The sequence below is a fragment of the Penaeus vannamei genome, chromosome 11, assembly GCF_042767895.1.
Source record: "Penaeus vannamei isolate JL-2024 chromosome 11, ASM4276789v1, whole genome shotgun sequence".
Lineage (NCBI taxonomy): Eukaryota > Metazoa > Arthropoda > Malacostraca > Decapoda > Penaeidae > Penaeus > Penaeus vannamei.
Genome location: NC_091559.1, coordinates 25,218,226 through 25,230,725, shown reverse-complemented (window position 1 = coordinate 25,230,725; position 12,500 = coordinate 25,218,226). Strand labels below are relative to the sequence as shown.

Here is a 12,500-nt window from a genome sequence, read left to right as displayed (position 1 = left end):
GAGAGAGACGCTGATAATTTGGGTACGCAGAATACAACCTTATGTGCTGAACCAACGCAAGAAAAGTACTAACTCGGACTTTTTATTTCTCCAAGGACACGTGATCCGTTTTCTCCTTTGTTTCCTCTCTATGAATAATAAAAATAATTCTACTCCAGAAATCATCCATTTTCATTAATGTGTTTCCTACATTTATTAAAATAAACATTCATACAGCGATAAGGAAAAAGATCTCAACTGACGCGACGGAAAAGAGGTCTGAATTAAACAGACAATAAAAATAAAAGAAAAGAAATAATATAAAAAATACAGACGTGAAATAAAAAGAAAAAAGAAAGAACAAGATTTGCAACTTGTACGAATGACAAATTAATATAGCTTCTTAATATGATAGTAAAGAAAAAAAAAGGAAAGAAAAGAAAAAAAAAAATATATATATATATGTATATATATATATATATATATATATATATATATATATATATATATATATATATATATATATGTATATATATGCATATATACATATGTATATATATATATATATATATATATATATATATATATATATATATATATATATATGGGTGTGTGTGTGTGTGTGTGTGTGTGTGTGTGTGTGTGTGTGTGTGTGCATGAGTTACCAGAGTTCATTTTGTAGGCAAAGCAGCCAAGAAGCCCATAAGAGATTATCCTCATAAAGTAATCTTTGCTCTGTAAGCGAGTGTACAGACCAGCGCGCGAGTGATACCCAAGCCCAGCATCTACATAACTTCCCTCCTCTATCTCTCTTTTATCTCCACTCACTCACACAGATGCGCAAGTGCAGAGGAAGCATATACATATTCATGTGCGTAAAGATGAAAAGGGGGAAAAAAGGAAAACAAAAAAGGCGTCTATTGGCAGTTGAGTAAGGGAACCTCGCATAGCCACACAGCTCTAAATGGCGAGATAAAGTATGATATCCAGGATCACCAATAAATAAATGAATAAATAAATAAAAGACAGAAATAGCTTGGGACGCTGGAGTAAAGTGAGCAACACTTTAACGATAAAATAAAGCGATGTGGAGGCCTGAGAACGCCGTTTAAAAAACGAGAAGAGAAACAAGAAATCCAACGTTAATATGGCCTTGCCTTACCTCGCCGACACGTGTCCTATGCCACACACCTTCGCTATACATTAAACCCTATAGAACGCGGCGCCGGAACGAAAAGCAAGTCCCGTGAACGATAGCAAGTGGAGCGAGCCCACATCTTTGTGTATATTACTTTTAAGGGTGGAAAACACGTATTGAAAATGGAGCATCGCTTTTTATCAAATTGCTTCGACCCCGCCGGAGAGACCCGCTGTGAGTGAACGTGTTGGCGCTGCGGGAAAGACGGCTTCGCGAGACATCCCGGTCGCCCTGCGCAGGAGGAGCGGGCTAAAGGATGACGGCGAGGGACTTGCAGCAGGCGAAAAATAACGCCCCGACGCTTTGAAGTCGCTGCAAATTACCTTGCAAACCATCTCACCTCTGACTTTATGTCATCAGACGCCCATTCTGCCCGCGGCGAACCATTACCATCAAGGAGCCAACCGCGGGCGCCCGAGAGCACAGTGGATTCGTTTTTGACATGTTTTCATTAACAGATGTGTGGCGGTTTGACCTGTGCGAAATTAAGTCATTAACTTGATGAATACATACATATATATTAGCACAAAAGCACACGCACACACACACACACACACACACACACACAACTCTCTCACACACACATATGTATATACATATATATGCGTGTGTATGTGTGTGTGTTTCAGCATGTGCCTGTGCGTGCGCTTTCCTGTTGGAATGACGATATTCCAAGGAGAAATAACCTTAGTCCATCGCATCAAACTCATATCCTAAAACTTAAAATCATCCATAATGTTTCAAGGGCTTGCGCAAACAAAAGCGCACACTGTATAACGTAATACTACCGGATGCGATTTGCTTTCACCAGAATAAGTAACCCTTGAGGCAGCGTACAGAAATACACTTGTAATTTATCACAGTGCAGTAATAAGCAAGAGCGCACCTTTAGCCGGGCAAGCAGACGGTTTTATAGGGATAAACACACACTTTGCTTATTTCTTTTCATTCTAGTTACTTTTATATATCTATTTATTGTTTATTTTTTAATCTAATTTGATTTACGATTTCTGTTTAGTTTTTCTTTGATTTCTTCTCAGTTTTCTAGTATTATTAATTTCCTTCTTTTAGTTCTTTTCTTACTAAAAGGTTTTGTATCTTTTAAAGTTTTATTGTTTTACTTTTATTTCAGATTTTAATATCCTTAACATCGAAGTCTAAACAAAATCAAATCAGATGTGTGTATATGTATGTATGCAGACCTATATGTATGTGCGTGCTTATGTATTTGTATGTATGTATGTAAAAATACATTAATGCTTATGCGAGTGTTTACATAAGCATGTGTGTCTTTGTGTATATGCATTTACGTATGTAAAAACTTTCGTCACTTCCCAGTACCTGAAAAAGACATGTTATTCCCGCCTCATACACACATTTTATATATATGTGTTGTTGTTTTTATTCACTACCTATACGTCCCATTACTCCTTCTCTCCTTAATCCCCTCCCCTTTCCCTATTCTTCTCTCCCTCTTTCCTTTCTCCCATTCTCCTCTTTCTATCCTGCTTCTCGTCGTCAGCATCACCTTCCTCCTCTCTCCCTCCTATCCTTCCCTGTCCTCCTTTACCTATCCTCTCCACCTTCAGTCCTACAACCTTTCTCCTGCCTCTTCTCTCCTCCTCTCGCCTGCCTCTCTCTCCCTCCTCTCACCTGCCTCTCTCTTCCTCCTCTCGCCTGCCTCTCCCTTCCACCTCTCACCTGCCTCTCTCTTCCTCCTCTCACCTGCCTCTCCCTCCCTCTCCCTTCCTCTTCTCCCCTGCCTCTCTCTCCCTCCTCTCACTTGCCTCTCCCTTCCCCCTCTCACCTGCCTCTCTCTTCCTCCTCTCACTTGCCTCTCTCTTCCTCCTCTCACCTGCCTCTCCCTTCCTCCTCTCACCTGCCTCTCTCTTCCTCCTCTCACTTGCCTCTCTCTTCCTCCTCTCACCTGCCTCTCCCTCCCTCTCCCTTCCTCCTCTCATCTGCCTCTCCCCTTCTTCCTCTCACCTGTCTCTCCCTTCCTCCTCTCAACTGCCTCTCCCTTCCTCCTCTCACCTGCCTCTCCCTTCCCCCTCTCACCTGCCTCTCCCCTGCCTCTCCCTGCCTCCTTTTACCTGCCTCTCCCTTCCTCCTCTTACCTGCCTCTCCCTTCCTCCTCTTACCTGCCTCTCCCTTCCTCCTCTTAACTGCCTCTCCCTTCCTCCTCTCCCCTGCCTCTCCCTTCCTCTCCCTTCCTCCTCTCACCTGCCTAACCTTCCTCCTCTCCCCTGCCTCTCCCTTCCTCTCCCTTCCTCCTCTCACCTGCCTCTCCCTTCCTCTTCTCACCTGCTTCTCCCTTCCTCCTCTCCCTTCCTCTCTCTTCCTCCTCTCATCTGTCTCTTCCTTCTTCCTCTCACCTGCCTCCCCTTTCCTCCTCTCACCTGCCTCTCCCTTCCCCCTCTCACCTGCCTCTCTCTTCCTCCTCTCACTTGCCTCTCCCTTCCTCCTCTCACCTGCCTCTCCCTTCCTCCTCTCCCCTGTCTCTCCCTTCCTCCTCTCACCTGCCTCTCCCTTCCTCCTCTCCCCTGCCTCTCCCTTCCTCCTCTCCCCTGCCTCCCCCTTCCTCCTCTCACCTGCTTCTCCCTTCCCCCTCTCCCTTCTCCTCTCCCCTGCCTCTCCCTTCCTCCTCTCCCCTGCCTCCCCCTTCCTCCTCTCACCTGCTTCTCCCTTCCCCCTCTCCCTTCCTCCTCTCACCTGCTTCTCCCTTCCTCCTCTCCCTTCTTCTCTCTTCCTCCTCTCACCTGCCTCTCTCTTCCTCTTCTCACCTGCCTCTCCCTTCCTCCTCTCACCTGCCTCTCCCTTCCTCCTCTTACCTGCCTCTCCCTTCCTCCTCTCCCCTGCCTCTCCCTTCCTCATCTCACTTGAATCTCTCTTCCTCCTTTCACCTGCCTCTCCCTTCCTCTCCCTTCCACCTCTCCCCTGCCTCTCCCTTCCTCCTCTCACCTGCCTCTCCCTTCCTCCTCTTACCTGCCTCTCCCTTCCTCCTCTCCCCTGCCTCTCTCTTCCTCCTCTTCCCTGCCTCTCACTTCCTCCTTTCCCCTGCCTCTCCCTTCCCCCTCTCACCTGCCTCTCCCTTCCCCCTCTCACCTGCCTCTCCCTTCCTCCTCTCACCTGCCTCTCCCTTCCCCCTCTCACCTGCCTCTCCCTTCCCCCTCTCACCTGCCTCTCCCTTCCTCCTCTCACCTGCCTCTCCCTTCCCCCTCTCACCTGCCTCTCCCTTCCTCCTCTCCTCTGCCTCTCCCTTCCTCCTCTTACCTGCCTCTCCCTTCCTCCTCTCACCTGCCTCTCCCTTCCTCCTCTCACCTGCCTCTCCCTTCCCCCTCTCACCTGCCTCTCCCTTCCTCCTCTCCCCTGCCTCTCCCTTCCCCCTCTCACCTGCCTCTCCCTTCCTCCTCTCCCCTGCCTCTCCCTTCCTCCTCTCACCTGCCTCTCCCTTCCTCCTCTCCCTTGCCTCTCCCTTCTTCCTCTCCCCTGCCTCTCCCTTCCTCCTCTCCCTTCCTCTCCCTTCCTCCTCTCACCTGCCTCACCTTCCTCCTCTCACCTGCCTCTCCCTTCCTCCTCTCCCCTGCCTCTCCCTTCCTCTCTCTTCCTCCTCTCATCTGTCTCTCCCTTCCTCCTCTCCCCTGCCTCTCCCTTCCTCCTCTCACCTGCCTCTCCCTTCCTCCTCTCCCCTACCTCTCCCTTCCTCCTCTCCCTTCCTCCTCTCCCCTGCCTCTCCCTTCCTCTCCCTTCCTCCTCTCACCTGCCTCACCTTCCTCCCCTCACCTGCCTCTCCCTTCCTCCTCTCCCCTGCCTCTCCCTTCCTCTCCCTTCCTCGTCTCACCTGCCTCTCCCTTTCTCTTCTCACCTGCTTCTCCCTTCCTCCTCTCCCCTGCCTCTCCCTTCCTCTCTCTTCCTCCTCTCATCTGTCTCTCCCTTCTTCCTCTCACCTGCCTCTCCCTTCCTCCTCTCACCTGCTTCTCCCTTCCCCCTCTCCCTTCCTCCTCTCCCCTGCCTCTCTCTTCCACCTCTCACCTGCCTCTCCCTTCCTCCTCTCACCTGCCTCTCCCTTCCTCCTCTCACCTGCTTCTTCCTTCCTCCTCTCACCTGCCTCTCCCTTCCTCCTCTCACCTGTCTCTCCCTTATTCCTCCTATCTGCCTCTCCCCCTCTTCCTCTCACCTGCCTCTCCCTTCCTCCTCTCAACTGCCTCTCCCTTCCTCCTCTAACCTGCCTCTCCCTTCCCCCTCTCACCTGCCTCTCCCTTCCTCCTCTCCCCTGCCTCTCCCTTCCTCCTCTCACTTGCCTCTCCCTTCCTCCTCTCACCTGCCTCTCCCTTCCTCCTCTCACCTGCCTCTCCCTTCCTCCTCTCCCCTGTCTCTCCCTTCCTCCTCTCACCTGCCTCTCCCTTCCTCCTCTCCCCTGCCTCTCCCTTCCTCCTCTCCCCTGCCTCCCCCTTCCTCCTCTCACCTGCTTCTCCCTTCCCCCTCTCCCTTCTCCTCTCCCCTGCCTCTCCCTTCCTCCTCTCCCCTGCCTCCCCCTTCCTCCTCTCACCTGCTTCTCCCTTCCCCCTCTCCCTTCCTCCTCTCACCTGCTTCTCCCTTCCTCCTCTCCCTTCCTCTCTCTTCCTCCTCTCACCTGCCTCTCTCTTCCTCTTCTCACCTGCCTCTCCCTTCCTCCTCTCACCTGCCTCTCCCTTCCTCCTCTTACCTGCCTCTCCCTTCCTCCTCTCCCCTGCCTCTCCCTTCCTCATCTCACTTGAATCTCTCTTCCTCCTTTCACCTGCCTCTCCCTTCCTCTCCCTTCCACCTCTCCCCTGCCTCTCCCTTCCTCCTCTCACCTGCCTCTCCCTTCCTCCTCTTACCTGCCTCTCCCTTCCTCCTCTCCCCTGCCTCTCTCTTCCTCCTCTTCCCTGCCTCTCACTTCCTCCTTTCCCCTGCCTCTCCCTTCCCCCTCTCACCTGCCTCTCCCTTCCCCCTCTCACCTGCCTCTCCCTTCCTCCTCTCACCTGCCTCTCCCTTCCCCCTCTCACCTGCCTCTCCCTTCCCCCTCTCACCTGCCTCTCCCTTCCTCCTCTCACCTGCCTCTCCCTTCCCCCTCTCACCTGCCTCTCCCTTCCTCCTCTCCTCTGCCTCTCCCTTCCTCCTCTTACCTGCCTCTCCCTTCCTCCTCTCACCTGCCTCTCCCTTCCTCCTCTCACCTGCCTCTCCCTTCCCCCTCTCACCTGCCTCTCCCTTCCTCCTCTCCCCTGCCTCTCCCTTCCCCCTCTCACCTGCCTCTCCCTTCCTCCTCTCCCCTGCCTCTCCCTTCCTCCTCTCACCTGCCTCTCCCTTCCTCCTCTCCCTTGCCTCTCCCTTCTTCCTCTCCCCTGCCTCTCCCTTCCTCCTCTCCCTTCCTCTCCCTTCCTCCTCTCACCTGCCTCACCTTCCTCCTCTCACCTGCCTCTCCCTTCCTCCTCTCCCCTGCCTCTCCCTTCCTCTCTCTTCCTCCTCTCATCTGTCTCTCCCTTCCTCCTCTCCCCTGCCTCTCCCTTCCTCCTCTCACCTGCCTCTCCCTTCCTCCTCTCCCCTGCCTCTCCCTTCCTCCTCTCCCCTGCCTCTCCCTTCCTCCTCTCCCCTGCCTCTCCCTTCCTCTCCCTTCCTCCTCTCACCTGCCTCACCTTCCTCCTCTCACCTGCCTCTCCCTTCCTCCTCTCCCCTGCCTCTCCCTTCCTCTCTCTTCCTCCTCTCATCTGTCTCTCCCTTCCTCCTCTCCCCTGCCTCTCCCTTCCTCCTCTCACCTGCCTCTCCCTTCCTCCTCTCCCCTGCCTCTCCCTTCCTCCTCTCCCCTGCCTCTCCCTTCCTCCTCTCCCCTGCCTCTCCTTTCCTCTCCCTTCCTCCTCTCACCTGCCTCACCTTCCTCCTCTCACCTGCCTCTCCCTTCCTCCTCTCCCCTGCCTCTCCCTTCCTCTCCCTTCCTCGTCTCACCTGCCTCTCCCTTTCTCTTCTCACCTGCTTCTCCCTTCCTCCTCTCCCCTGCCTCTCCCTTCCTCTCTCTTCCTCCTCTCATCTGTCTCTCCCTTCTTCCTCTCACCTGCCTCTCCCTTCCTCCTCTCACCTGCTTCTCCCTTCCCCCTCTCCCTTCCTCCTCTCCCCTGCATCTCTCTTCCACCTCTCACCTGCCTCTCCCTTCCTCCTCTCACCTGCCTCTCCCTTCCTCCTCTCACCTGCTTCTTCCTTCCTCCTCTCACCTGCCTCTCCCTTCCTCCTCTCACCTGTCTCTCCCTTATTCCTCCTATCTGCCTCTCCCCCTCTTCCTCTCACCTGCCTCTCCCTTCCTCCTCTCAACTGCCTCTCCCTTCCTCCTCTAACCTGCCTCTCCCTTCCCCCTCTCACCTGCCTCTGCCTTCCTCCTCTCCCCTGCCTCTCCCTTCCTCCTCTCCCCTGCCTCTCCCTTCCTCCTCTCACCTGCCTCTCCCTTCCTCCTCTCACCTGCCTCTCCCTTCCTCCTCTCACCTGCCTCTCCCTTCCTCCTCTCACCTGCCTCTCCCTTCCTCTCCCTTCCTCCTCTCATCTGCCTCTCCCCCTCTTCCTCTCACTTGTCTCTCCCTTCCTCCTTTCAACTGCCTCTTCCTTTCTCCTCTCACCTGCCTCTCCCTTCCCCCTCTCACCTGCCTCTCCCCTGCCTCTCCCTTCCTCCTCTCACCTGCTTCTCCCTTTCTCCTCTCCCCTGCCTCTCCCTTCCTCTCCCCTGCCTCTCCCTTCCTGTCCATTCCTCCTCTCACCTGCCTCTCCCTTCTTCCTCTCTCCCCTATTTACTCCCCTCTCCCCCTCGGTGTTTCCCATCCACACATTCTGCTCTCTTTATACATGGTTAAGGCACACCTAACTTAGTCAGCCTACGCCCAACGCCCATTGTTTCAACGTGATGAAACGGAAAAAAAGTGAGTGAGATTATGTAAAGGGCAGGTGGAGGAGGGAGGAGAGGAGGAGGAAAAGAGAAAAGAGAGGAAGAGGAAGGATGAGAAGAAGAAAGAAGAGAAGAGAAAAGAGAGGAAGAGGAAGGATGAGAGGAAGAAAGAGGAGAAGAGAAATATGGAGGCAGGAGGAGAGGGGATGAGAGGAGAAAGGAGGATGAAAAGAAAAAAAGAAAAGAAAAGGCGAGAGACAATTGGAAATAGTGAGGATGAGCAGAGAGATAAGAGGAGGAAGGGGAGGAAGGAAGGAAGGAGAAGAGTAAGAGGGGAAAGGAGGGGAGAGAAAAGATGGAGGGAGAAGGAGAGGAGAGAAGGGAAGAAAAGAAAGAAAGGAGGAAGACAGAAGGAAAGAGAAGAAGGAGACTGAGAGGAGACGAGAAAAGAAGAAAGAAATATAGTAGAAGGAAGGAGGATAATAGAAAGAGGAGAAAAGAAGGAAAGGCAAAATGAGAAAGGAAGAATAAAAAAATGAAGGATTGGAGAAGGGAGGCTGAGAGTACAAAGAAGGAGAGATGGAAAGGAGAGGAGACAGAAGGTAGGAGCAAGGAGAATGAGAGGCAAAGAGATGAAGAGAAGATATTAGGGGAGGGCATATATAGAGGATGAATTAGGAAGGCAAAAAGAAAGAAATGAAGGAAGGAAGGAAGACATATAAAAGAAAGAGGGAAATAAGAAGTGCAGAGTAAAGCGGGGAAGAATGTAAGGGGTAAAAAAAAAAGACGGGGAAGTATGGAGTGAAAGAACAAAATGAAAGAAATAAGAATTAAGGAGAGAAGGACAGAAGGAAAAGAACAAGATATAAGATATGAAAGAAGTATAAGGACATAAGAATGAAATAAAGAATAATGAAACGAAATAGTAAACAAAATAAAAGGTACAAAAAAGGAACAAATAGATATAGAAAGAAGGAAGGAAGGAAGCGTAGAAGAGCAAAGTAGGAAATTAATACTAAGGATAAAACAAACAAACAAATAAAATGCAGATCCGTGTTACATTTTAAGCTCGGGAAGAATCAATAATATAAGTGGAGAAAAAAATCTTTAAAAAATAATAATAACAAAGAAAACGACAAGAATGGGGGCATTAATAATATCAGTCTTGGTGATGTTGATGTTGATATTGACAATGATAATTATGGTAATGGTTATGGTTGAGGTGACAGCAATAACGATAATAGTAAAAATAATTAGGATAACAACAATAATGATAATATAGAAAGGTATTAATGAGAATTAATATCTTCACCGTTATCACCATTATTATATTATCATTACTGTTATCATTATCATCATTAACTATATAATTATCATTACTGTTATTATCAATATATTCATCATTATCAATATATATCGTTTTCATAACTGTTATCATTATTATCATCATTATCATTATTATCATCATTATCATAATATTCATCATTATCATTACTGTTATCATTATCAGCATCATTAACTTTATAATTATCAGTAATGTTATCATTATCATTATATTCATCATTAACTTCATAATTATCAGTAATGTTATCATTATCATTATATTCATCATTATCATTATATTTATCATTATTATCATCATTATCATTATATCCATCATTATAATCACTGTTACCACTATCAGCATCATCGATAGAAAAGCCCGCGAGACAACAGTTTCCTTCCTCTTCAGGGTTGAAGAGGAAGGGGAGAGGAGGGATTATAAAAGCGAGGAAGCGAGACAACGCAGTGAATGCGGGGTAGGTGAGGACAGGTGAACGGAAGCGAAGGGAGGTCAGGTCAGGTCGAAGGATCATGCAGTCTATGCAGAGTTGCCGGCATAAGTAAGAAGGCAGAGGATGTGGGAAGCGAGGAGACTATCGGCAGGAGAGAAACCGCTGTTGAAATAATGCAGTAGTTTGATTAAGGATGATTCCTCCAGACTACGGGCGTGGATATCAGCGGGAGGAAAGACAAAACTAACTGGTGGCCTGTGTCTCACTGATGGCTGAAGAGGACGTTGTTGTGTTCCCTGGATAGTGTATTTATGTTGAGACAGACGCTTAGACTGGCGCCTGTCCCGCCAAAGTACTGCTCATTATGCAGGTACAAGAACGGTATAGGTGCCCACGTTCGATGTAGAGGAGGTAAAGTGGAATTCATGTTGAACAGATTGCAAAGGGAACGACGAAGGGAAGGGCAAGAAAACACACGAATATGCCGAAGGCCTTTTCACTATTGCTTCGTCAGGGCATATGCTACATGAGGTACATAGAGGAGTATATATACAACTACTGGGTGATCAGGTCACGTCGGTAATCAGGTGAGCGACGACCTTGGCTAGTTCATGGCTCCCCGTAGCGGTGTTGATGCTGTTAGTTGTATGAATGAACGCCGTTTCTACCATCTTCCTTTGTCGTGGGGCCAGGCCTTGTTTTATGATGGAGGCCTGGGACCACTTCGGGAGGTGACCATCGGTGTCTGCGTGAACAACGAAAGCGCTTCTCGTGTCATGGCGTCGGAGAGCGTTGCGGTGTTGACTGATACATTGTTCGTGCAGTCCTCGTGATGTCACTCCTCTATGTACCTCATGTAGCATATGCCCTGACGAAGCAATAGTGAAAAGGCCTTCGGCATATTCGTGTGTTTTCTTGCCCTTCCCTTCGTCGTTCCCTTTGCAAGGAGGTTAAGTGTGCCCCAAATTGCGATGGAGTGTTCAGTATAGCATCAAGGTAGAGCATGTTACCCTTCATCAATACGAGTATTATGATTATTATTATTATTATTATTATCATTTTAGTGTTGTTTTTGTCATTATCGGTATTATTATTATCATTATTATTGTTGTTATTATTATTATTATTGTAATTGTTATTACTATTATTATTATTATTATCATCATGATCATTATTATTACTATTATTATTACTATTATTATTATCATTATTATTATTATTGTTATTATTATTATTATTATTATTACCATTATCATTGTCATTATGATTATCATTATTGTAATTATTATCATTGCCATTACAGTTATCTTTATAATCATTGTTATTTTTTTAATATCGTTGTTACCTCTGCCAAGGAGGTTATGTTTTCCGTAGCGTTGCTTAGTTCATTTGTGCATTGGTTAGTAGGATTACTCAAAATGTTATAAACAGATTGTCATGAAATTTGTACCAGAGGTGTGTCTTAGCCCAACCTAGATGCCATTAAATTTAGGTTGTGATCCGGTTCATGATCCCGATCCAGGATTTTTTAGAGTGATTCATTAGCAATTCAAGATAAGAGAGTCATGGACGTCACTAGTATTGAGGAAGAGGTGATTTTAATGTAATTCGTCAAGTGTGGATAATTTTGCAACATAAGTGATCCTATTGCCTTGGCGGAGATTTCCGCTCTCTGAGTGAGCGCTTCTAGTTATAATCATTATCATTATTATTATTACTATCATCTCCATCTCCATTTCCATCTCTATCTCCATCTCCATCTCCATCTCCATCTCCATCTCCATCTCCATCTCCATCTCCATCTCCATCTCCATCTCCATCTCCATCTCCATCTCCATCTCCATCTCCATCTCCATCTCCATCTCCATCTCCATCTCCATCTCCATCTCCATCTCCATCTCCATCTCCATCTCCATCTCCATCTCCATCTCCATCTCCATCTCCATCTCCATCTTCATCTTCATCTTCATCTTCATCTTCATCTTCATCTTCATCTTCATCTTCATCTTCATCTTCATCTTCATCATCATCATCATCATCATCATCATCATCATCATCATCATCATCATCATCATCATCATCATCATCATCATCATCATCATCATCATCATCATCATCATCATCATCATCATCATCATCATCATTATCATCATCATTACAATTAATTATTATTGTTATTATCATCATTATCATAAGAGAGAGAAATGGGGTGATTCAAAAGGAGATTGAGAAGTAAAGGGTGGAACAAGCAGAATGATACAAATAAAGTGTGTATAACCTCACCCCCCTCCCCTACTCTGGCCGTTTTAAGCCTATTTCATGTTAGATTAGTTTTTTTTTTTATTGAAGGAACTGAGGTTGTGTGACGGTTCATCCCAGTGGACCGTCAGTCAAAGCTTTGGCTAATTGGACAGTCAGGAGAGGCAGCTGGAGTGTGCCCCCCTACTCTCTCCCTCTCTCTCTCTCTCGCTCTCTGCCTTCCCTTCGCTCTCTCACTACTTTCCCTCTCTTGTTGCTTTTCTCTCTCTATCTGCTTCTCCCTCTCTAATGCTCTGACCTCTCTCGCTCTGTCTGTCCCTCTCTCTGTCTCTCTCTCTCTCTCTCTCTCTCTCTCTCTCTCTCTCTCTCTCTCTCTCTCTCTCTCTCTCTCTCTCTCTCTCTCTCT

The 12,500-nt window shown here is 48.0% G+C and overlaps 1 protein-coding gene across 1 annotated transcript in view; it reads right to left on the bottom strand.

Moving 5' to 3' along the window:
* Nucleotides 1-12,500, bottom strand: part of LOC113802663 (uncharacterized) — a 192,958-nt gene that overhangs the window by 27,193 nt on the left and 153,265 nt on the right. The gene's annotated exons all lie outside the window — the stretch shown is intronic.